We start from the raw sequence: 24,802 nt of genomic DNA on the forward strand, positions 1-24,802 counted from the left end.
TGAGTCTCACTCGCAGAAAGCTTTGGACTCCCTTGCAGTGCTCTCACGCACGCACACAACAAAATGCTTCCACCCTCAGGAGCAGCTGTTTTACCTGCAGCACAGGCTCTCTACCGAGTTTTTCCTTCGAGTTTAGGTGGCTGTGTTTAAGCCTGCACACACACCCTGGGCAACGGTAGTAGCCCCATAACCATGATGTGAGTTGAGAGCTGCCTTCTGTGCCGGCCTGTCCCTCCACCGATATTATGATATTGAAACCGTCCCAGGGCTCCCAACCTCAGTACACCCTAAACTGCTTCGCCCTCAGAGAGGTCGACGGTAGCTAAAGCACGGTTTCTCTACAGTGTTGTTTCTTCGACTTAGAAAGCTAACTATCAGACTTCCATGCAAAAGTGGGGCCGCAGTATTAGATTCATGGAGCAAGTGGGGAGTCGTGTTCTGGCTTCTTCTGGGCCCTGGGTCTCACAAGGAAAATGCTTTTGGACTCACTTGCTGTGCACTCCCGCATGCACACCACACAATGCGTCCACCCTGAGGCATGGCTCTTTTAGCCGAAGCAGGAATTCTCTACAGAGTTGTTCCTTTGAGTTAGGCGGTTGGCTTATGGCCTGCAGGAACACACGGGGCAAGGGTACTGGCCTCATAAACAAGAGGTGAGTTGAGAGCTGCCTTCCGCACCGGCCTGTTTCTCACTCCATTTCACGTATGGGACCCTTTCCCCGGTCTCTCATACACGAACACTATACAACTCCTGCGGCTTCAGGAACTGCAATGTTAGCTAAAGCGCAGTAACGCTACAGCATTGATTCTTGGTGTTAGTAGTCTGGTAGGCGAATGAGCTGCAGCTGGGATTCTTTACAGGCTTGTTTCTTCCCAGTCAGTGTCGAGCACATAGCATTCCAAGCACACATGGAGCAGTAGTGTTAGCTTCAGGTAGCAAGAGCTGAGTCCAGAGGTGCCTTCTGCCCGGACCTATTTCTCCCTTGGTTTCACGTATGGAACCCGTTCCCCAGGCTCTCAGCCACGGTACTCCGTGTAATACTTCCTCCATCTAGAGGTCGACGGCAGCTAAAGCAGGGTTTCTCTACAGTGTTGTTTCTTCGAGTTAGAACACTAGCTGTTAGACTTCCATGCAAAAGTGGGGCTGCCGTGCTAGCGTGATGAAACACATGGGGAGTCGTGTTCTGCCTTCTGCTGGGGCCTGAGGCTCACTCACAAAAAGCTTTGGACTCCCTTGCAGGGCTCTCATGCACGCACACAACATAATGCTTCCACCTTCAAGAGCGGCTCTTTTAGCTGAAGCATGGATTCTCCAGCGAGTTTTTCCTTCGAGTTAGGCGGTTTTCATGAAGCCTGCACACACACCCGGGGCAACGGTACTAGCCCCATAACCATGGTGTGAGTTGAGAGCTGCCTTCTCTCCGGGCTGTCTCTCCCTCGATTTTAGGAAACGGAACCCGTCCCCAGGCTCTCACCCACCGTACACCCTAAACTGCTTCCTCCCACACAGAGGTCGTCGGTAGCTAAAGCACGGTTTCTCTTCAGTGTTGTTTCTCCGAGTTAGAACGCTTGCTATTAATGTCCACAATAGCCAAACTGTGGAAAGAGCCAAGATGTCCACCAACAGATGAATGGATAAAGAAGAGGGGGTATATATATATATATACAATGGAATATTATGCAGCCATCAAAAGGAATGAGATCTTGCCCTCTGCAACGACGTGGATGGAACTGGAGGGTATCATGCTGAGCGAAATAAGTCAAACAGAGAAAGACATGTATCATATGACCTCACTGATATGAGGAATTCTTAATCTCAGGAAACAAACTGAGGGTTGCTGGAGTTGGGGCTGGGGTGGGAGGGATGGGGTCACTGGGTGTTGGACACTGGGGAGGGTATGTGTTCTGGTAAGCGCTGTGAATTGTGCAAGACTGTTGAATCTCAGATCTGTACCTCTGAAACAAATAATGCAATATATGTTAAGAAAGAAAAAAAGAAGAAGAAGAATGTAGCAGGAGGGGAAGAATGAAGGGGGGAAAATCGGAGGGGGAAAAGAACCATGAGAGACGATGGACTCTGAAAAACAAACTGAGGGTTCTAGAGGGGAGGGGGGTGGGAGGATGGGTTAGCCTGGTGATGGGTATTGAGCAGGGCACGATCTGCATGGAGCACTGGGTGATATGCACAAACAATGAATCATGGAACACTATATCTAAAACTAATGATGTAATGTATGGGGATTAACATAACAATAAAAACATTTAATAATAATAATAATAAAGAACGCTTGCTATTAGACTTCCATGCAAAAGTGGGGCCGCAGTGCTAGCTTCATGAAACAAGTGGGGAGTCGTGTTCTGTCTTCTGCCGGGGCCTGAGTCCCACACGGAAAATGGGTCTGGACTCCCTTGCAGTGCTCTCACGCACGCACACAACAAAATGCTGCCACCCTCAGGAGCAGCTGTTTTACCTGCAGCACAGGCTCTCAACCGAGTTTTTCCTTCGAGTTAGGTGGCTGTGTTTAAGCCTGCACACACACCCTGGGCAATGGTACTAGCCCCATAACCATGATGTGATTTGAGAGCTGCCTTCTGTACCGGCCTGTCTCTCCCCGATATTACGATATTGAAACCGTCCCAGGGCTCTCAGCCACAGTACACCCTAAACTGCTTCGCCCACACAGAGGTCGACGGTAGCTAAAGCACGGCTTCTCTCCAGTGTTGTTTCTTCGAGTTAGAACGCTAGCTATTAGACTTCCATGCAAAAGTGGGGCTGCCGTGCTAGCGTGATGAAACACATGGGGAGTCGTGTTCTGCCTTTCGCTGGGGCCTGAGTCTCACTCGCAAAAAGCTTTGGACTCCCTTGCAGTGCTCTCACGCACGCACACAACAAAATGCTTGCACCCTCAGGAGCAGCTCTTTTACCTGCAGCACAGGCTCTCTACCGAGTTTTTCCTTCGAGTTAGGTGGCTGTGTTTAAGCCTGCACACACCCACGGGGCAACGGAACTAGCCCCATAACCATGTAGTGAGTTCAGATCTGCCTTATGTGCCAGCCTGTCTCTCCCCCGATATGATGAAATGGAAACCGTCCCCAGGCTCTCAGCCACAGTACACCCTAAACTGCTTCGCCCACAGAGAGGTCGACGGTAGCTAAAGCACGGTTTCTCTACAGTGTTGTTTCTCCGAGTTAGAAAGCTAGCTGTTAGACTTCCATGCAAAAGTGGGGCCGCAGTCCTAGCTTCATGGAGCAAGTGGGGAGTCGTGTTCTGGCTTCTTCCGGGGCCTGGGTCTCACAAGGAAAATGCTTTTGGACTCACTTGCAGTGCGCTCACGCATGCACACAGCAAAATGCGTCCACCCTGAGGCATGGCTCTTTTAGCCGAAGCAGGAATTCCCTACAGAGTTGTTCCTTTGAGTTAGGTGGTTGGCTTTAGGCCTGCAGGCACCCCCGGGGCAAGGGCACTAGCCTCATCAACCAGAGGTGACTTGAGAGCTGCCTTCCGCACCGGCCTGTTTCTCACTCCATTTCACGTCTGGGACCCTTTCCCCGGTCTCTCGTACACGAGCAGGGTCAAATTCCTCCTGCTTCAGGCACGGCAATGTTAACTCAAGCGCAGTCACTCTAGAGGATTGATTCTTGGTGTTAGTAGCCTGGGAACTAGGCATCCAGGCACACAGGGTACAGCGGTGCTAATCTCCTCAAACAAGAGGTGAGTCGACAGCAGCCTTCCTTCCAGGCCTGCTTCTCACTCCGAGTTACGTTTAGGTTCCATTTCTCATGCTTTCACAAAAACACACAACAGATGAAGTGCACGCTCAGGAAGGGCGATCTTTGCTGAGGCACGGGTTCTCTACAGTTTTGTTCCTTTGCGTTGCGTGGATGGCACTGAGGACTCCACGCACACACGGGAGAGCCGATCTAGTTTCCCGAAACAAGAGTTGAGTCCATAGGGGCCTTCTGCCCATGCTTATTTCTCCCTCCGAATTCGGCTGGGACTCCTTCCCCAGGTTTGCACTCAAGCAGACTTGAAAATGCTGCCACCCTGTGGAGAGGCGAACGAGCTGAAGCTGGGCTTCTTGAGCGGCTTCTTTCTGCCAAATCAGTGTGGAGCCCTTAGCATTCCTATGCACACATGGAGCCGAAGTGTTAGCTTCAGGTAACAAGAGCTGAGTCGAGAGGAGCCTTCTGGCCCGGACTCCTTCTCCCTCGGTTTCACGTAAGGAACCCGTTCCTCAGGCTCTCACCCACGGTAGCCTGGAAAGTGCTTCCTCCCTCAGAGAGGTGGATGGTAGCTAAAGCACGGTTTCTCTACCGTGTTGTTTCTTCCAGGGAGAACGCTAGCGATTAGATTTCCATGCAAAAGTAGGGCCGCAGTGCTAGCTAAATGAAACACACGGGGAGTCGTCTTCTGCCTTTTGCTGGGGCCTGAGTCTCACTCGCAGAAACTTTGGACTCCCTTGCAGTCCTCTCACGCACGCACACAACCAAATGCTTCCACCCTCAGGAGCGGCTGTTTGAGCTGAAGCACGGATTCTCTACCGTGTTTTTCCTTTGAGTTAGGTGGCTGTCTTTCAGCCTGCACACACACCCAGGGCAACGGTACTAGCCCCATAACCATGATGTGAGTTGAGAGCTGCCTTCTGTACCGGCCTGTCTCTCCCCCGATTTTACAAAATGGAAAATGTCCCCAGGCTCTCAGCCACAGTACACCCTAAACTGCTTCGCCCACAGAGAGGTCGACGGTAGCTAAAGCACGGTTTCTCTACTGTGTCGTTTCTTCGAGTTAGAACGCTAGCTCTTAGACTTCCATGCAAATGTGGGGCTGCCGTGCTAGCTTGGTAAAACACATGGGGAGTCGTGTTCTGCCTTTCGCTGGGGCCTGAGTCTCACTCGCAAAATGCTTTGGACTCCCTTGCAGTGCTCTCACGCACGCACACAACAAAAGGCTTCCACCCTTAGGAGCAGCTGTTTTACCTGCAGCTCGGATTCCCTACCGAGTTTTTCCTTCGAGTTAAGTGGCTGTCTTTAAGCCTGCACACACCCACGGGGCAACGGAACTAGCCCCTTAAGCATGTAGTGAGTTGAGAGCTGCCTTCTGTACCGGACTGTCTCTCCCCCTATATTCCGAAATGGAAACCGTCCCCAGGCTGCCAGCCACAGTACACCCTAAACTGCTTCGCCCACACAGAGGTCGACGGTAGCTAAAGCACGGCTTCTCTACAGTGTTGTTTCTTCGACTTAGAACGCTAGCTATTAGACTTCCCTGAAAAGTGGCGCTGCCGTGCTAGCTTGATGAAACACATGGGGAGTGGTGTTCTGCCTTTCGCTGGGGCCTGAGTCTCACTCGCAGAAAGCTTTGGACTCCCTTGCAGTGCTCTCACGCACGCACACAACAAAATGCTTCCACCCTCAGGAGCAGCTGTTTTACCTGCAGCACAGGCTCTCTACCGAGTTTTTCCTTCGAGTTAGGTGGCTGTGTTTAAGCCTGCACACACACCCTGGGCAACGGTAGTAGCCCCATAACCATGATGTGAGTTGAGAGCTGCCTTCTGTGCCGGCCTGTCCCTCCACCGATATTATGGTATTGAAACCGTCCCAGGGCTCCCAACCTCGGTACACCCTAAACTGCTTCGCCCTCAGAGAGGTCGACGGTAGCTAAAGCACGGTTTCTCTACAGTGTTGTTTCTTCGACTTAGAAAGCTAACTATCAGACTTCCATGCAAAAGTGGGGCCGCAGTATTAGATTCATGGAGCAAGTGGGGAGTCGTGTTCTGGCTTCTTCTGGGGCCTGGGTCTCACAAGGAAAATGCTTTTGGACTCACTTGCTGTGCACTCCCGCATGCACACCACACAATGCGTCCACCCTGAGGCATGGCTCTTTTAGCCGAAGCAGGAATTCTCTACAGAGTTGTTCCTTTGAGTTAGGCGGTTGGCTTATGGCCTGCAGGAACACACGGGGCAAGGGTACTGGCCGCATAAACAAGAGGTGAGTTGAGAGCTGCCTTCCGCACCGGCCTGTTTCTCACTCCATTTCACGTATGGGACCCTTTCCCCGGTCTCTCATACACGAACACTATACAACTCCTGCGGCTTCAGGAACTGCAATGTTAGCTAAAGCGCAGTAACGCTACAGCATTGATTCTTGGTGTTAGTAGTCTGGTAGGCGAATGAGCTGCACCTGGGATTCTTGACAGGCTTGTTTCTTCCCAGTCAGTGTCGAGCACATAGCATTCCAAGCACACATGGAGCAGTAGTGTTAGCTTCAGGTAGCAAGAGCTGAGTCCAGAGGTGCCTTCTGCCCGGACCTATTTCTCCCTTGGTTTCACGTATGGAACCCGTTCCCCAGGCTCTCAGCCACGGTACTCCGTGTAATACTTCCTCCATCTAGAGGTCGACGGCAGCTAAAGCAGGGTTTCTCTACAGTGTTGTTTCTTCGAGTTAGAACACTAGCTGTTAGACTTCCATGCAAAAGTGGGGCTGCCGTGCTAGCGTGATGAAACACATGGGGAGTCGTGTTCTGCCTTCTGCTGGGGCCTGAGGCTCACTCACAAAAAGCTTTGGACTCCCTTGCAGGGCTCTCATGCACGCACACAACATAATGCTTCCACCTTCAAGAGCGGCTCTTTTAGCTGAAGCATGGATTCTCCAGCGAGTTTTTCCTTCGAGTTAGGCGGTTTTCATGAAGCCTGCACACACACCCGGGGCAACGGTACTAGCCCCATAACCATGGTGTGAGTTGAGAGCTGCCTTCTCTCCGGGCTGTCTCTCCCTCGATTTTAGGAAACGGAACCCGTCCCCAGGCTCTCACCCACCGTACACCCTAAACTGCTTCCTCCCACACAGAGGTCGTCGGTAGCTAAAGCACGGTTTCTCTTCAGTGTTGTTTCTCCGAGTTAGAACGCTTGCTATTAATGTCCACAATAGCCAAACTGTGGAAAGAGCCAAGATGTCCACCAACAGATGAATGGATAAAGAAGAGGGGGTATATATATATATATACAATGGAATATTATGCAGCCATCAAAAGGAATGAGATCTTGCCCTCTGCAACGACGTGGATGGAACTGGAGGGTATCATGCTGAGCGAAATAAGTCAAACAGAGAAAGACATGTATCATATGACCTCACTGATATGAGGAATTCTTAATCTCAGGAAACAAACTGAGGGTTGCTGGAGTGGGGGCTGGGGTGGGAGGGATGGGGTCACTGGGTGTTGGACACTGGGGAGGGTATGTGTTCTGGTAAGCGCTGTGAATTGTGCAAGACTGTTGAATCTCAGATCTGTACCTCTGAAACAAATAATGCAATATATGTTAAGAAAGAAAAAAAGAAGAAGAAGAATGTAGCAGGAGGGGAAGAATGAAGGGGGGAAAATCGGAGGGGGAAAAGAACCATGAGAGACGATGGACTCTGAAAAACAAACTGAGGGTTCTAGAGGGGAGGGGGGTAGGAGGATGGGTTAGCCTGGTGATGGGTATTGAGCAGGGCACGATCTGCATGGAGCACTGGGTGATATGCACAAACAATGAATCATGGAACACTATATCTAAAACTAATGATGTAATGTATGGGGATTAACATAACAATAAAAACATTTAATAATAATAATAATAAAGAACGCTTGCTATTAGACTTCCATGCAAAAGTGGGGCCGCAGTGCTAGCTTCATGAAACAAGTGGGGAGTCGTGTTCTGTCTTCTGCCGGGGCCTGAGTCCCACACGGAAAATGGGTCTGGACTCCCTTGCAGTGCTCTCACGCACGCACACAACAAAATGCTGCCACCCTCAGGAGCAGCTGTTTTACCTGCAGCACAGGCTCTCAACCGAGTTTTTCCTTCGAGTTAGGTGGCTGTGTTTAAGCCTGCACACACACCCTGGGCAATGGTACTAGCCCCATAACCATGATGTGATTTGAGAGCTGCCCTCTGTACCGGCCTGTCTCTCCCCGATATTACGATATTGAAACCGTCCCAGGGCTCTCAGCGACAGTACACCCTAAACTGCTTCGCCCACACAGAGGTCGACGGTAGCTAAAGCACGGCTTCTCTACAGTGTTGTTTCTTCGAGTTAGAACGCTAGCTATTAGACTTCCATGCAAAAGTGGGGCTGCCGTGCTAGCGTGATGAAACACATGGGGAGTCGTGTTCTGCCTTTCGCTGGGGCCTGAGTCTCACTCGCAAAAAGCTTTGGACTCCCTTGCAGTGCTCTCACGCACGCACACAACAAAATGCTTGCACCCTCAGGAGCAGCTCTTTTACCTGCAGCACAGGCTCTCTACCGAGTTTTTCCTTCGAGTTAGGTGGCTGTGTTTAAGCCTGCACACACCCACGGGGCAACGGAACTAGGCCCATAACCATGTAGTGAGTTCAGATCTGCCTTATGTGCCAGCCTGTCTCTCCCCCGATATTATGAAATGGAAACCGTCCCCAGGCTCTCAGCCACAGTACACCCTAAACTGCTTCGCCCACAGAGAGGTCGACGGTAGCTAAAGCACGGTTTCTCTACAGTGTTGTTTCTCCGAGTTAGAAAGCTAGCTGTTAGACTTCCATGCAAAAGTGGGGCCGCAGTCCTAGCTTCATGGAGCAAGTGGGGAGTCGTGTTCTGGCTTCTTCCGGGGCCTGGGTCTCACAAGGAAAATGCTTTTGGACTCACTTGCAGTGCGCTCACGCATGCACACAGCAAAATGCGTCCACCCTGAGGCATGGCTCTTTTAGCCGAAGCAGGAATTCCCTACAGAGTTGTTCCTTTGAGTTAGGTGGTTGGCTTTAGGCCTGCAGGCACCCCCGGGGCAAGGGCACTAGCCTCATCAACCAGAGGTGACTTGAGAGCTGCCTTCCGCACCGGCCTGTTTCTCACTCCATTTCACGTCTGGGACCCTTTCCCCGGTCTCTCGTACACGAGCAGGGTCAAATTCCTCCTGCTTCAGGAACGGCAATGTTAACTCAAGCGCAGTCACTCGAGAGGATTGATTCTTGGTGTTAGTAGCCTGGGAACTCGGCATCCAGGCACACAGGGTACAGCAGTGCTAATCTCCTCAAACAAGAGGTGAGTCGACAGCAGCCTTCCTTCCAGGCCTGCTTCTCACTCCGAGTTACGTTTAGGTTCCATTTCTCATGCTTTCACAAAAACACACAACAGATGAAGTGCACGCTCAGGAAGGGCGATCTTTGCTGAGGCACGGGTTCTCTACAGTTTTGTTCCTTTGCGTTGCGTGGATGGCACTGAGGACTCCACGCACACACGGGAGAGCCGATCTAGTTTCCCGAAACAAGAGTTGAGTCCATAGGGGCCTTCTGCCCATGCTTATTTCTCCCTCCGAATTCGGCTGGGACTCCTTCCCCAGGTTTGCACTCAAGCAGACTTGAAAATGCTGCCACCCTGTGGAGAGGCGAACGAGCTGAAGCTGGGGTTCTTGAGCGGCTTCTTTCTGCCAAATCAGTGTGGAGCCCTTAGCATTCCTATGCACACATGGAGCCGAAGTGTTAGCTTCAGGTAACAAGAGCTGAGTCGAGAGGAGCCTTCTGGCCCGGACTCCTTCTCCCTCGGTTTCACGTAAGGAACCCGTTCCTCAGGCTCTCACCCACGGTAGCCTGGAAAGTGCTTCCTCCCTCAGAGAGGTGGATGGTAGCTAAAGCACGGTTTCTCTACCGTGTTGTTTCTTCCAGGGAGAACGCTAGCGATTAGATTTCCATGCAAAAGTAGGGCCGCAGTGCTAGCTAAATGAAACACACGGGGAGTCGTCTTCTGCCTTTTGCTGGGGCCTGAGTCTCACTCGCAGAAACTTTGGACTCCCTTGCAGTCCTCTCACGCACGCACACAACCAAATGCTTCCACCCTCAGGAGCGGCTGTTTGAGCTGAAGCACGGATTCTCTACCGTGTTTTTCCTTTGAGTTAGGTGGCTGTCTTTCAGCCTGCACACACACCCAGGGCAACGGTACTAGCCCCATAACCATGATGTGAGTTGAGAGCTGCCTTCTGTACCGGCCTGTCTCTCCCCCGATTTTACAAAATGGAAAATGTCCCCAGGCTCTCAGCCACAGTACACCCTAAACTGCTTCGCCCACAGAGAGGTCGACGGTAGCTAAAGCACGGTTTCTCTACTGTGTCGTTTCTTCGAGTTCGAACGCTAGCTCTTAGACTTCCATGCAAATGTGGGGCTGCCGTGCTAGCTTGGTAAAACACATGGGGAGTCGTGTTCTGCCTTTCGCTGGGGCCTGAGTCTCACTCGCAAAATGCTTTGGACTCCCTTGCAGTGCTCTCACGCACGCACACAACAAAAGGCTTCCACCCTTAGGAGCAGCTGTTTTACCTGCAGCTCGGATTCCCTACCGAGTTTTTCCTTCGAGTTAAGTGGCTGTCTTTAAGCCTGCACACACCCACGGGGCAACGGAACTAGCCCCTTAAGCATGTAGTGAGTTGAGAGCTGCCTTCTGTACCGGACTGTCTCTCCCCCTATATTCCGAAATGGAAACCGTCCCCAGGCTGCCAGCCACAGTACACCCTAAACTGCTTCGCCCACACAGAGGTCGACGGTAGCTAAAGCACGGCTTCTCTACAGTGTTGTTTCTTCGACTTAGAACGCTAGCTATTAGACTTCCCTGAAAAGTGGCGCTGCCGTGCTAGCTTGATGAAACACATGGGGAGTGGTGTTCTGCCTTTCGCTGGGGCCTGAGTCTCACTCGCAGAAAGCTTTGGACTCCCTTGCAGTGCTCTCACGCACGCACACAACAAAATGCTTCCACCCTCAGGAGCAGCTGTTTTACCTGCAGCACAGGCTCTCTACCGAGTTTTTCCTTCGAGTTAGGTGGCTGTGTTTAAGCCTGCACACACACCCTGGGCAACGGTAGTAGCCCCATAACCATGATGTGAGTTGAGAGCTGCCTTCTGTGCCGGCCTGTCCCTCCACCGATATTATGATATTGAAACCGTCCCAGGGCTCCCAACCTCAGTACACCCTAAACTGCTTCGCCCTCAGAGAGGTCGACGGTAGCTAAAGCACGGTTTCTCTACAGTGTTGTTTCTTCGACTTAGAAAGCTAACTATCAGACTTCCATGCAAAAGTGGGGCCGCAGTATTAGATTCATGGAGCAAGTGGGGAGTCGTGTTCTGGCTTCTTCTGGGGCCTGGGTCTCACAAGGAAAATGCTTTTGGACTCACTTGCTGTGCACTCCCGCATGCACACCACACAATGCGTCCACCCTGAGGCATGGCTCTTTTAGCCGAAGCAGGAATTCTCTACAGAGTTGTTCCTTTGAGTTAGGCGGTTGGCTTATGGCCTGCAGGAACACACGGGGCAAGGGTACTGGCCTCATAAACAAGAGGTGAGTTGAGAGCTGCCTTCCGCACCGGCCTGTTTCTCACTCCATTTCACGTATGGGACCCTTTCCCCGGTCTCTCATACACGAACACTATACAACTCCTGCGGCTTCAGGAACTGCAATGTTAGCTAAAGCGCAGTAAAGCTACAGCATTGATTCTTGGTGTTAGTAGTCTGGTAGGCGAATGAGCTGCACCTGGGATTCTTGACAGGCTTGTTTCTTCCCAGTCAGTGTCGAGCACATAGCATTCCAAGCACACATGGAGCAGTAGTGTTAGCTTCAGGTAGCAAGAGCTGAGTCCAGAGGTGCCTTCTGCCCGGACCTATTTCTCCCTTGGTTTCACGTATGGAACCCGTTCCCCAGGCTCTCAGCCACGGTACTCCGTGTAATACTTCCTCCATCTAGAGGTCGACGGTAGCTAAAGCAGGGTTTCTCTACAGTGTTGTTTCTTCGAGTTAGAACACTAGCTGTTAGACTTCCATGCAAAAGTGGGGCTGCCGTGCTAGCGTGATGAAACACATGGGGAGTCGTGTTCTGCCTTCTGCTGGGGCCTGAGGCTCACTCACAAAAAGCTTTGGACTCCCTTGCAGGGCTCTCATGCACGCACACAACATAATGCTTCCACCTTCAAGAGCGGCTCTTTTAGCTGTAGCATGGATTCTCCAGCGAGTTTTTCCTTCGAGTTAGGCGGTTTTCATGAAGCCTGCACACACACCCGGGGCAACGGTACTAGCCCCATAACCATGGTGTGAGTTGAGAGCTGCCTTCTCTCCGGGCTGTCTCTCCCTCGATTTTAGGAAACGGAACCCGTCCCCAGGCTCTCACCCACCGTACACCCTAAACTGCTTCCTCCCACACAGAGGTCGTCGGTAGCTAAAGCACGGTTTCTCTTCAGTGTTGTTTCTCCGAGTTAGAACGCTTGCTATTAATGTCCACAATAGCCAAACTGTGGAAAGAGCCAAGATGTCCACCAACAGATGAATGGATAAAGAAGAGGGGGTATATATATATATACAATGGAATATTATGCAGCCATCAAAAGGAATGAGATCTTGCCATCTGCAACGACGTGGATGGAACTGGAGGGTATCATGCTGAGCGAAATAAGTCAAACAGAGAAAGACATGTATCATATGACCTCACTGATATGAGGAATTCTTAATCTCAGGAAACAAACTGAGGGTTGCTGGAGTGGGGGCTGGGGTGGGAGGGATGGGGTCACTGGGTGTTGGACACTGGGGAGGGTATGTGTTCTGGTAAGCGCTGTGAATTGTGCAAGACTGTTGAATCTCAGATCTGTACCTCTGAAACAAATAATGCAATATATGTTAAGAAAGAAAAAAAGAAGAAGAAGAATGTAGCAGGAGGGGAAGAATGAAGGGGGGAAAATCGGAGGGGGAAAAGAACCATGAGAGACGATGGACTCTGAAAAACAAACTGAGGGTTCTAGAGGGGAGGGGGGTGGGAGGATGGGTTAGCCTGGTGATGGGTATTGAGCAGGGCACGATCTGCATGGAGCACTGGGTGATATGCACAAACAATGAATCATGGAACACTATATCTAAAACTAATGATGTAATGTATGGGGATTAACATAACAATAAAAACATTTAATAATAATAATAATAAAGAACGCTTGCTATTAGACTTCCATGCAAAAGTGGGGCCGCAGTGCTAGCTTCATGAAACAAGTGGGGAGTCGTGTTCTGTCTTCTGCCGGGGCCTGAGTCCCACACGGAAAATGGGTCTGGACTCCCTTGCAGTGCTCTCACGCACGCACACAACAAAATGCTGCCACCCTCAGGAGCAGCTGTTTTACCTGCAGCACAGGCTCTCAACCGAGTTTTTCCTTCGAGTTAGGTGGCTGTGTTTAAGCCTGCACACACACCCTGGGCAATGGTACTAGCCCCATAACCATGATGTGATTTGAGAGCTGCCTTCTGTACCGGCCTGTCTCTCCCCGATATTACGATATTGAAACCGTCCCAGGGCTCTCAGCCACAGTACACCCTAAACTGCTTCGCCCACACAGAGGTCGACGGTAGCTAAAGCACGGCTTCTCTACAGTGTTGTTTCTTCGAGTTAGAACGCTAGCTATTAGACTTCCATGCAAAAGTGGGGCTGCCGTGCTAGCGTGATGAAACACATGGGGAGTCGTGTTCTGCCTTTCGCTGGGGCCTGAGTCTCACTCGCAAAAAGCTTTGGACTCCCTTGCAGTGCTCTCACGCACGCACACAACAAAATGCTTGCACCCTCAGGAGCAGCTCTTTTACCTGCAGCACAGGCTCTCTACCGAGTTTTTCCTTCGAGTTAGGTGGCTGTGTTTAAGCCTGCACACACCCACGGGGCAACGGAACTAGCCCCATAACCATGTAGTGAGTTCAGATCTGCCTTATGTGCCAGCCTGTCTCTCCCCCGATATGATGAAATGGAAACCGTCCCCAGGCTCTCAGCCACAGTACACCCTAAACTGCTTCGCCCACAGAGAGGTCGACGGTAGCTAAAGCACGGTTTCTCTACAGTGTTGTTTCTCCGAGTTAGAAAGCTAGCTGTTAGACTTCCATGCAAAAGTGGGGCCGCAGTCCTAGCTTCATGGAGCAAGTGGGGAGTCGTGTTCTGGCTTCTTCCGGGGCCTGGGTCTCACAAGGAAAATGCTTTTGGACTCACTTGCAGTGCGCTCACGCATGCACACAGCAAAATGCGTCCACCCTGAGGCATGGCTCTTTTAGCCGAAGCAGGAATTCCCTACAGAGTTGTTCCTTTGAGTTAGGTGGTTGGCTTTAGGCCTGCAGGCACCCCCGGGGCAAGGGCACTAGCCTCATCAACCAGAGGTGACTTGAGAGCTGCCTTCCGCACCGGCCTGTTTCTCACTCCATTTCACGTCTGGGACCCTTTCCCCGGTCTCTCGTACACGAGCAGGGTCAAATTCCTCCTGCTTCAGGAACGGCAATGTTAACTCAAGCGCAGTCACTCGAGAGGATTGATTCTTGGTGTTAGTAGCCTGGGAACTAGGCATCCAGGCACACAGGGTACAGCAGTGCTAATCTCCTCAAACAAGAGGTGAGTCGACAGCAGCCTTCCTTCCAGGCCTGCTTCTCACTCCGAGTTACGTTTAGGTTCCATTTCTCATGCTTTCACAAAAACACACAACAGATGAAGTGCACGCTCAGGAAGGGCGATCTTTGCTGAGGCACGGGTTCTCTACAGTTTTGTTCCTTTGCGTTGCGTGGATGGCACTGAGGACTCCACGCACACACGGGAGAGCCGATCTAGTTTCCCGAAACAAGAGTTGAGTCCATAGGGGCCTTCTGCCCATGCTTATTTCTCCCTCCGAATTCGGCTGGGACTCCTTCCCCAGGTTTGCACTCAAGCAGACTTGAAAATGCTGCCACCCTGTGGAGAGGCGAACGAGCTGAAGCTGGGGTTCTTGAGCGGCTTCTTTCTGCCAAATCAGTGTGGAGCCCTTAGCATTCCTATGCACACATGGAGCCGAAGTGTTAGCTTCAGGTAACAAGAGCTGAGTCGAGAGGAGCCTTCTGGCCCGGACTCCTTCTCCCTCGGTTTCACGTAAGGAACCCGTTCCTCAGGCTCTCACCCACGGTAGCCTGGAAAGTGCTTCCTCCCTCAGAGAGGTGGATGGTAGCTAAAGCACGGTTTCTCTACCGTGTTGTTTCTTCCAGGGAGAACGCTAGCGATTAGATTTCCATGCAAAAGTAGGGCCGCAGTGCTAGCTAAATGAAACACACGGGGAGTCGTCTTCTGCCTTTTGCTGGGGCCTGAGTCTCACTCGCAGAAACTTTGGACTCCCTTGCAGTCCTCTCACGCACGCACACAACCAAATGCTTCCACCCTCAGGAGCGGCTGTTTGAGCTGAAGCACGGATTCTCTGCCGTGTTTTTCCTTTGAGTTAGGTGGCTGTCTTTCAGCCTGCACACACACCCAGGGCAACGGTACTAGCCCCATAACCATGATGTGAGTTGAGAGCTGCCTTCTGTACCGGCCTGTCTCTCCCCGATATTACGATATTGAAACCGTCCCAGGGCTCTCAGCCACAGTACACCCTAAACTGCTTCGCCCACACAGAGGTCGACGGTAGCTAAAGCACGGCTTCTCTACAGTGTTGTTTCTTCGAGTTAGAACGCTAGCTATTAGACTTCCATGCAAAAGTGGGGCTGCCGTGCTAGCGTGATGAAACACATGGGGAGTCGTGTTCTGCCTTTCGCTGGGGCCTGAGTCTCACTCGCAAAAAGCTTTGGACTCCCTTGCAGTGCTCTCACGCACGCACACAACAAAATGCTTGCACCCTCAGGAGCAGCTCTTTTACCTGCAGCACAGGCTCTCTACCGAGTTTTTCCTTCGAGTTAGGTGGCTGTGTTTAAGCCTGCACACACCCACGGGGCAACGGAACTAGCCCCATAACCATGTAGTGAGTTCAGATCTGCCTTATGTGCCAGCCTGTCTCTCCCCCGATATGATGAAATGGAAACCGTCCCCAGGCTCTCAGCCACAGTACACCCTAAACTGCTTCGCCCACAGAGAGGTCGACGGTAGCTAAAGCACGGTTTCTCTACAGTGTTGTTTCTCCGAGTTAGAAAGCTAGCTGTTAGACTTCCATGCAAAAGTGGGGCCGCAGTCCTAGCTTCATGGAGCAAGTGGGGAGTCGTGTTCTGGCTTCTTCCGGGGCCTGGGTCTCACAAGGAAAATGCTTTTGGACTCACTTGCAGTGCGCTCACGCATGCACACAGCAAAATGCGTCCACCCTGAGGCATGGCTCTTTTAGCCGAAGCAGGAATTCCCTACAGAGTTGTTCCTTTGAGTTAGGTGGTTGGCTTTAGGCCTGCAGGCACCCCCGGGGCAAGGGCACTAGCCTCATCAACCAGAGGTGACTTGAGAGCTGCCTTCCGCACCGGCCTGTTTCTCACTCCATTTCACGTCTGGGACCCTTTCCCCGGTCTCTCGTACACGAGCAGGGTCAAATTCCTCCTGCTTCAGGAACGGCAATGTTAACTCAAGCGCAGTCACTCTAGAGGATTGATTCTTGGTGTTAGTAGCCTGGGAACTAGGCATCCAGGCACACAGGGTACAGCGGTGCTAATCTCCTCAAACAAGAGGTGAGTCGACAGCAGCCTTCCTTCCAGGCCTGCTTCTCACTCCGAGTTACGTTTAGGTTCCATTTCTCATGCTTTCACAAAAACACACAACAGATGAAGTGCACGCTCAGGAAGGGCGATCTTTGCTGAGGCACGGGTTCTCTACAGTTTTGTTCCTTTGCGTTGCGTGGATGGCACTGAGGACTCCACGCACACACGGGAGAGCCGATCTAGTTTCCCGAAACAAGAGTTGAGTCCATAGGGGCCTTCTGCCCATGCTTATTTCTCCCTCCGAATTCGGCTGGGACTCCTTCCCCAGGTTTGCACTCAAGCAGACTTGAAAATGCTGCCACCCTGTGGAGAGGCGAAGGAGCTGAAGCTGGGCTTCTTGAGCGGCTTCTTTCTGCCAAATCAGTGTGGAGCCCTTAGCATTCCTATGCACACATGGAGCCGAAGTGTTAGCTTCAGGTAACAAGAGCTGAGTCGAGAGGAGCCTTCTGGCCCGGACTCCTTCTCCCTCGGTTTCACGTAAGGAACCCGTTCCTCAGGCTCTCACCCACGGTAGCCTGGAAAGTGCTTCCTCCCTCAGAGAGGTGGATGGTAGCTAAAGCACGGTTTCTCTACCGTGTTGTTTCTTCCAGGGAGAACGCTAGCGATTAGATTTCCATGCAAAAGTAGGGCCGCAGTGCTAGCTAAATGAAACACACGGGGAGTCGTCTTCTGCCTTTTGCTGGGGCCTGAGTCTCACTCGCAGAAACTTTGGACTCCCTTGCAGTCCTCTCACGCACGCACACAACCAAATGCTTCCACCCTCAGGAGCGGCTGTTTGAGCTGAAGCACGGATTCTCTACCGTGTTTTTCCTTTGAGTTAGGTGGCTGTCTTTCAGCCTGCACACACACCCTGGGCAATGGTACTAGCCCCATAACCATGATGTGAGTTGAGAGCTGCCTTCTGTACCGGCCTGTCTCTCCCCGATATTACGATATTGAAACCGTCCCAGGGCTCTCAGCCACAGTACACCCTAAACTGCTTCGCCCACACCGAGGTCGACGGTAGCTAAAGCACGGCTTCTCTACAGTGTTGTTTCTTCGAGTTAGAACGCTAGCTATTAGACTTCCATGCAAAAGTGGGGCTGCCGTGCTAGCGTGATGAAACACATGGGGAGTCGTGTTCTGCCTTTCGCTGGGGCCTGAGTCTCACTCGCAAAAAGCTTTGGACTCCCTTGCAGTGCTCTCACGCACGCACACAACAAAATGCTTGCACCCTCAGGAGCAGCTCTTTTACCTGCAGCACAGGCTCTCTACCGAGTTTTTCCTTCGAGTTAGGTGGCTGTGTTTAAGCCTGCACACACCCACGGGGCAACGGAACTAGCCCCATAACCATGTAGTGAGTTCAGATCTGCCTTATGTGCCAGCCTGTCTCTCCCCCGATATGATGAAATGGAAACCGTCCCCAGGCTCTCAGCCACAGTACACCCTAAACTGCTTCGCCCACAGAGAGGTCGACGGTAGCTAAAGCACGGTTTCTCTACAGTGTTGTTTCTCCGAGTTAGAAAGCTAGCTGTTAGACTTCCATGCAAAAGTGGGGCCGCAGTCCTAGCTTCATGGAGCAAGTGGGGAGTCGTGTTCTGGCTTCTTCCGGGGCCTGGGTCTCACAAGGAAAATGCTTTTGGACTCACTTGCAGTGCGCTCACGCATGCACACAGCAAAATGCGTCCACCCTGAGGCATGGCTCTTTTAGCGGAAGCAGGAATTCCCTACAGAGTTGTTCCTTTGAGTTAGGTGGTTGGCTTTAGGCCTGCAGGCACCCCCGGGGCAAGGGCACTAGCCTCATCAACCAGAGGTGACTTGAGAGCTGCCTTCCGCACCGGCCTGTTTCTCACTCCATTTCACGTCTGGGACCCTTTCCCCGGTCTCTCGTACACGAGCAGGGTCAAATTCCTCCTGCTTCAGGAACGGCAATGTTAACTCAAGCGCAGTCACTCTAGAGGATTGATTCTTGGTGTTAGTAGCCTGGGAACTAGGCATCCAGGCACACAGGGTACAGCAGTGCTAATCTCCTCAAACAAGAGGTGAGTCGACAGCAGCCTTCCTTCCAGGCCTGCTTCTCACTCCGAGTTACGTTTAGGTTCCATTTCTCATGCTTTCACAAAAACACACAACAGATGAAGTGCACGCTCAGGAAGGGCGATCTTTGCTGAGGCACGGGTTCTCTACAGTTTTGTTCCTTTGCGTTGCGTGGATGGCACTGAGGACTCCACGCACACACGGGAGAGCCGATCTAGTTTCCCGAAACAAGAGTTGAGTCCATAGGGGCCTTCTGCCCATGCTTATTTCTCCCTCCGAATTCGGCTGGGACTCCTTCCCCAGGTTTGCACTCAAGCAGACTTGAAAATGCTGCCACCCTGTGGAGAGGCGAACGAGCTGAAGCTGGGGTTCTTGAGCGGCTTCTTTCTGCCAAATCAGTGTGGAGCCCTTAGCATTCCTATGCACACATGGAGCCGAAGTGTTAGCTTCAGGTAACAAGAGCTGAGTCGAGAGGAGCCTTCTGGCCCGGACTCCTTCTCCCTCGGTTTCACGTAAGGAACCCGTTCCTCAGGCTCTCACCCACGGTAGCCTGGAAAGTGCTTCCTCCCTCAGAGAGGTGGATGGTAGCTAAAGCACGGTTTCTCTACCGTGTTGTTTCTTCCAGGGAGAACGCTAGCGATTAGATTTCCATGCAAAAGTAGGGCCGCAGTGCTAGCTAAATGAAACACACGGGGAGTCGTCTTCTGCCTTTTGCTGGGGCCTGAGTCTCACTCGCAGAAACTTTGGACTCCCTTGCAGTCCTCTCACGCACGCACACAACCAAATGCTTCCACCCTCAGGAGCGGCTGTTTGAGCTGAAGCACGGATTCTCTGCCGTGTTTTTCCTTTGAGTTAGGTGGCTGTCTTTCGGCCTGCACACACACCCAGGGCAACGGTACTAGCCCCATAACCATGATGTGAGTTGAGAGCTGCCTTCTGTACCGGCCTGTCTCTCCCCGATATTACGATATTGAAACCGTCCCAGGGCTCTCAGCCACAGTACACCCTAAACTGCTTCGCCCACACAGAGGTCGACGGTAGCTAAAGCACGGCTTCTCTACAGTGTTGTTTCTTCGAGTTAGAACGCTAGCTATTAGACTTCCATGCAAAAGTGGGGCTGTCGTGCTAGCGTGATGAAACACATGGGGAGTCGTGTTCTGCCTTTCGCTGGGGCCTGAGTCTCACTCGCAAAAAGCTTTGGACTCCCTTGCAGTGCTCTCACGCACGCACACAACAAAATGCTTGCACCCTCAGGAGCAGCTCTTTTACCTGCAGCACAGGCTCTCTACCGAGTTTTTCCTTCGAGTTAGGTGGCTGTGTTTAAGCCTGCACACACCCACGGGGCAACGGAACTAGCCCCATAACCATGTAGTGAGTTCAGATCTGCCTTATGTGCCAGCCTGTCTCTCCCCCGATATGATGAAATGGAAACCGTCCCCAGGCTCTCAGCCACAGTACACCCTAAACTGCTTCGCCCACAGAGAGGTCGACGGTAGCTAAAGCACGGTTTCTCTACAGTGTTGTTTCTCCGAGTTAGAAAGCTAGCTGTTAGACTTCCATGCAAAAGTGGGGCCGCAGTCCTAGCTTCATGGAGCAAGTGGGGAGTCGTGTTCTGGCTTCTTCCGGGGCCTGGGTCTCACAAGGAAAATGCTTTTGGACTCACTTGCAGTGCGCTCACGCATGCACACAGCAAAATGCGTCCACCCTGAGGCATGGCTCTTTTAGCCGAAGCAGGAATTCCCTACAGAGTTGTTCCTTTGAGTTAGGTGGTTGGCTTTAGGCCTGCAGGCACCCCCGGGGCAAGGGCACTAGCCTCATCAACCAGAGGTGACTTGAGAGCTGCCTTCCGCACCGGCCTGTTTCTCACTCCATTTCACGTCTGGGACCCTTTCCCCGGTCTCTCGTACACGAGCAGGGTCAAATTCCTCCTGCTTCAGGCACGGCAATGTTAACTCAAGCGCAGTCACTCTAGAGGATTGATTCTTGGTGTTAGTAGCCTGGGAACTAGGCATCCAGGCACACAGGGTACAGCGGTGCTAATCTCCTCAAACAAGAGGTGAGTCGACAGCAGCCTTCCTTCCAGGCCTGCTTCTCACTCCGAGTTACGTTTAGGTTCCATTTCTCATGCTTTCACAAAAACACACAACAGATGAAGTGCACGCTCAGGAAGGGCGATCTTTGCTGAGGCACGGGTTCTCTACAGTTTTGTTCCTTTGCGTTGCGTGGATGGCACTGAGGACTCCACGCACACACGGGAGAGCCGATCTAGTTTCCCGAAACAAGAGTTGAGTCCATAGGGGCCTTCTGCCCATGCTTATTTCTCCCTCCGAATTCGGCTGGGACTCCTTCCCCAGGTTTGCACTCAAGCAGACTTGAAAATGCTGCCACCCTGTGGAGAGGCGAACGAGCTGAAGCTGGGGTTCTTGAGCGGCTTCTTTCTGCCAAATCAGTGTGGAGCCCTTAGCATTCCTATGCACACATGGAGCCGAAGTGTTAGCTTCAGGTAACAAGAGCTGAGTCGAGAGGAGCCTTCTGGCCCGGACTCCTTCTCCCTCGGTTTCACGTAAGGAACCCGTTCCTCAGGCTCTCACCCACGGTAGCCTGGAAAGTGCTTCCTCCCTCAGAGAGGTGGATGGTAGCTAAAGCACGGTTTCTCTACCGTGTTGTTTCTTCCAGGGAGAACGCTAGCGATTAGATTTCCATGCAAAAGTAGGGCCGCAGTGCTAGCTAAATGAAACACACGGGGAGTCGTCTTCTGCCTTTTGCTGGGGCCTGAGTCTCACTCGCAGAAACTTTGGACTCCCTTGCAGTCCTCTCACGCACGCACACAACCAAATGCTTCCACCCTCAGGAGCGGCTGTTTGAGCTGAAGCACGGATTCTCTACCGTGTTTTTCCTTTGAGTTAGGTGGCTGTCTTTCAGCCTGCACACACACCCTGGGCAATGGTACTAGCCCCATAACCATGATGTGAGTTGAGAGCTGCCTTCTGTACCGGCCTGTCTCTCCCCGATATTACGATATTGAAACCGTCCCAGGGCTCTCAGCCACAGTACACCCTAAACTGCTTCGCCCACACCGAGGTCGACGGTAGCTAAAGCACGGCTTCTCTACAGTGTTGTTTCTTCGAGTTAGAACGCTAGCTATTAGACTTCCATGCAAAAGTGGGGCTGCCGTGCTAGCGTGATGAAACACATGGGGAGTCGTGTTCTGCCTTTCGCTGGGGCCTGAGTCTCACTCGCAAAAAGCTTTGGACTCCCTTGCAGTGCTCTCACGCACGCACACAACAAAATGCTTGCACCCTCAGGAGCAGCTCTTTTACCTGCAGCACAGGCTCTCTACCGAGTTTTTCCTTCGAGTTAGGTGGCTGTGTTTAAGCCTGCACACACCCACGGGGCAACGGAACTAGCCCCATAACCATGTAGTGAGTTCAGATCTGCCTTATGTGCCAGCCTGTCTCTCCCCCGATATGATGAAATGGAAACCGTCCCCAGGCTCTCAGCCACAGTACACCCTAAACTGCTTCGCCCACAGAGAGGTCGACGGTAGCTAAAGCACGGTTTCTCTACAGTGTTGTTTCTCCGAGTTAGAAAGCTAGCTGTTAGACTTCCATGCAAAAGTGGGGCCGCAGTCCTAGCTTCATGGAGCAAGTGGGGAGTCGTGTTCTGGCTTCTTCCGGGGCCTGGGTCTCACAAGGAAAATGCTTTTGGACTCACTTGCAGTGCGCTCACGCATGCACACAGCAAAATGCGTCCACCCTGAGGCATGGCTCTTTTAGCCGAAGCGGGAATTCCCTACAGAGTTGTTCCTTTGAGTTAGGTGGTTGGCTTTAGGCCTGCAGGCACCCCCGGGGCAAGGGCACTAGCCTCATCAACCAGAGGTGACTTGAGAGCTGCCTTCCGCACCGGCCTGTTTCTCACTCCATTTCACGTCTGGGACCCTTTCCCCGGTCTCTCGTACACGAGCAGGGTCAAATTCCTCCTGCTTCAGGAACGGCAATGTTAACTCAAGCGCAGTCACTCGAGAGGATTGATTCTTGGTGTTAGTAGCCTGGGAACTAGGCATCCAGGCACACAGGGTACAGCAGTGCTAATCTCCTCAAACAAGAGGTGAGTCGACAGCAGCCTTCCTTCCAGGCCTGCTTCTCACTCCGAGTTACGTTTAGGTTCCATTTCTCATGCTTTCACAAAAACACACAACAGATGAAGTGCACGCTCAGGAAGGGCGATCTTTGCTGAGGCACGGGTTCTCTACAGTTTTGTTCCTTTGCGTTGCGTGGATGGCACTGAGGACTCCACGCACACACGGGAGAGCCGATCTAGTTTCCCGAAACAAGAGTTGAGTCCATAGGGGCCTTCTGCCCATGCTTATTTCTCCCTCCGAATTCGGCTGGGACTCCTTCCCCAGGTTTGCACTCAAGCAGACTTGAAAATGCTGCCACCCTGTGGAGAGGCGAACGAGCTGAAGCTGGGGTTCTTGAGCGGCTTCTTTCTGCCAAATCAGTGTGGAGCCCTTAGCATTCCTATGCACACATGGAGCCGAAGTGTTAGCTTCAGGTAACAAGAGCTGAGTCGAGAGGAGCCTTCTGGCCCGGACTCCTTCTCCCTCGGTTTCACGTAAGGAACCCGTTCCTCAGGCTCTCACCCACGGTAGCCTGGAAAGTGCTTCCTCCCTCAGAGAGGTGGATGGTAGCTAAAGCACGGTTTCTCTACCGTGTTGTTTCTTCCAGGGAGAACGCTAGCGATTAGATTTCCATGCAAAAGTAGGGCCGCAGTGCTAGCTAAATGAAACACACGGGGAGTCGTCTTCTGCCTTTTGCTGGGGCCTGAGTCTCACTCGCAGAAACTTTGGACTCCCTTGCAGTCCTCTCACGCACGCACACAACCAAATGCTTCCACCCTCAGGAGCGGCTGTTTGAGCTGAAGCACGGATTCTCTACCGTGTTTTTCCTTTGAGTTAGGTGGCTGTCTTTCAGCCTGCACACACACCCAGGGCAACGGTACTAGCCCCATAACCATGATGTGAGTTGAGAGCTGCCTTCTGTACCGGCCTGTCTCTCCCCCGATTTTACAAAATGGAAAATGTCCCCAGGCTCTCAGCCACAGTACACCCTAAACTGCTTCGCCCACAGAGAGGTCGACGGTAGCTAAAGCACGGTTTCTCTACTGTGTAGTTTCTTCGAGTTCGAACGCTAGCTCTTAGACTTCCATGCAAATGTGGGGCTGCCGTGCTAGCTTGGTAAAACACATGGGGAGTCGTGTTCTGCCTTTCGCTGGGGCCTGAGTCTCACTCGCAAAATGCTTTGGACTCCCTTGCAGTGCTCTCACGCACGCACACAACAAAAGGCTTCCACCCTTAGGAGCAGCTGTTTTACCTGCAGCTCGGATTCCCTACCGAGTTTTTCCTTCGAGTTAAGTGGCTGTCTTTAAGCCTGCACACACCCACGGGGCAACGGAACTAGCCCCTTAAGCATGTAGTGAGTTGAGAGCTGCCTTCTGTACCGGACTGTCTCTCCCCCTATATTCCGAAATGGAAACCGTCCCCAGGCTGCCAGCCACAGTACACCCTAAACTGCTTCGCCCACACAGAGGTCGACGGTAGCTAAAGCACGGCTTCTCTACAGTGTTGTTTCTTCGACTTAGAACGCTAGCTATTAGACTTCCCTGAAAAGTGGCGCTGCCGTGCTAGCTTGATGAAACACATGGGGAGTGGTGTTCTGCCTTTCGCTGGGGCCTGAGTCTCACTCGCAGAAAGCTTTGGACTCCCTTGCAGTGCTCTCACGCACGCACACAACAAAATGCTTCCACCCTCAGGAGCAGCTGTTTTACCTGCAGCACAGGCTCTCAACCGAGTTTTTCCTTCGAGTTAGGTGGCTGTGTTTAAGCCTGCACACACACCCTGGGCAATGGTACTAGCCCCATAACCATGATGTGAGTTGAGAGCTGCCTTCTGTACCGGCCTGTCTCTCCCCGATATTACGATATTGAAACCGTCCCAGGGCTCTCAGCCACAGTACACCCTAAACTGCTTCGCCCACACCGAGGTCGACGGTAGCTAAAGCACGGCTTCTCTACAGTGTTGTTTCTTCGAGTTAGAACGCTAGCTATTAGACTTCCATGCAAAAGTGGGGCTGCCGTGCTAGCGTGATGAAACACATGGGGAGTCGTGTTCTGCCTTTCGCTGGGGCCTGAGTCTCACTCGCAAAAAGCTTTGGACTCCCTTGCAGTGCTCTCACGCACGCACACAACAAAATGCTTGCACCCTCAGGAGCAGCTCTTTTACCTGCAGCACAGGCTCTCTACCGAGTTTTTCCTTCGAGTTAGGT

This window comes from Halichoerus grypus, chromosome 3 (assembly GCF_964656455.1).
Source record: "Halichoerus grypus chromosome 3, mHalGry1.hap1.1, whole genome shotgun sequence".
Lineage (NCBI taxonomy): Eukaryota > Metazoa > Chordata > Mammalia > Carnivora > Phocidae > Halichoerus > Halichoerus grypus.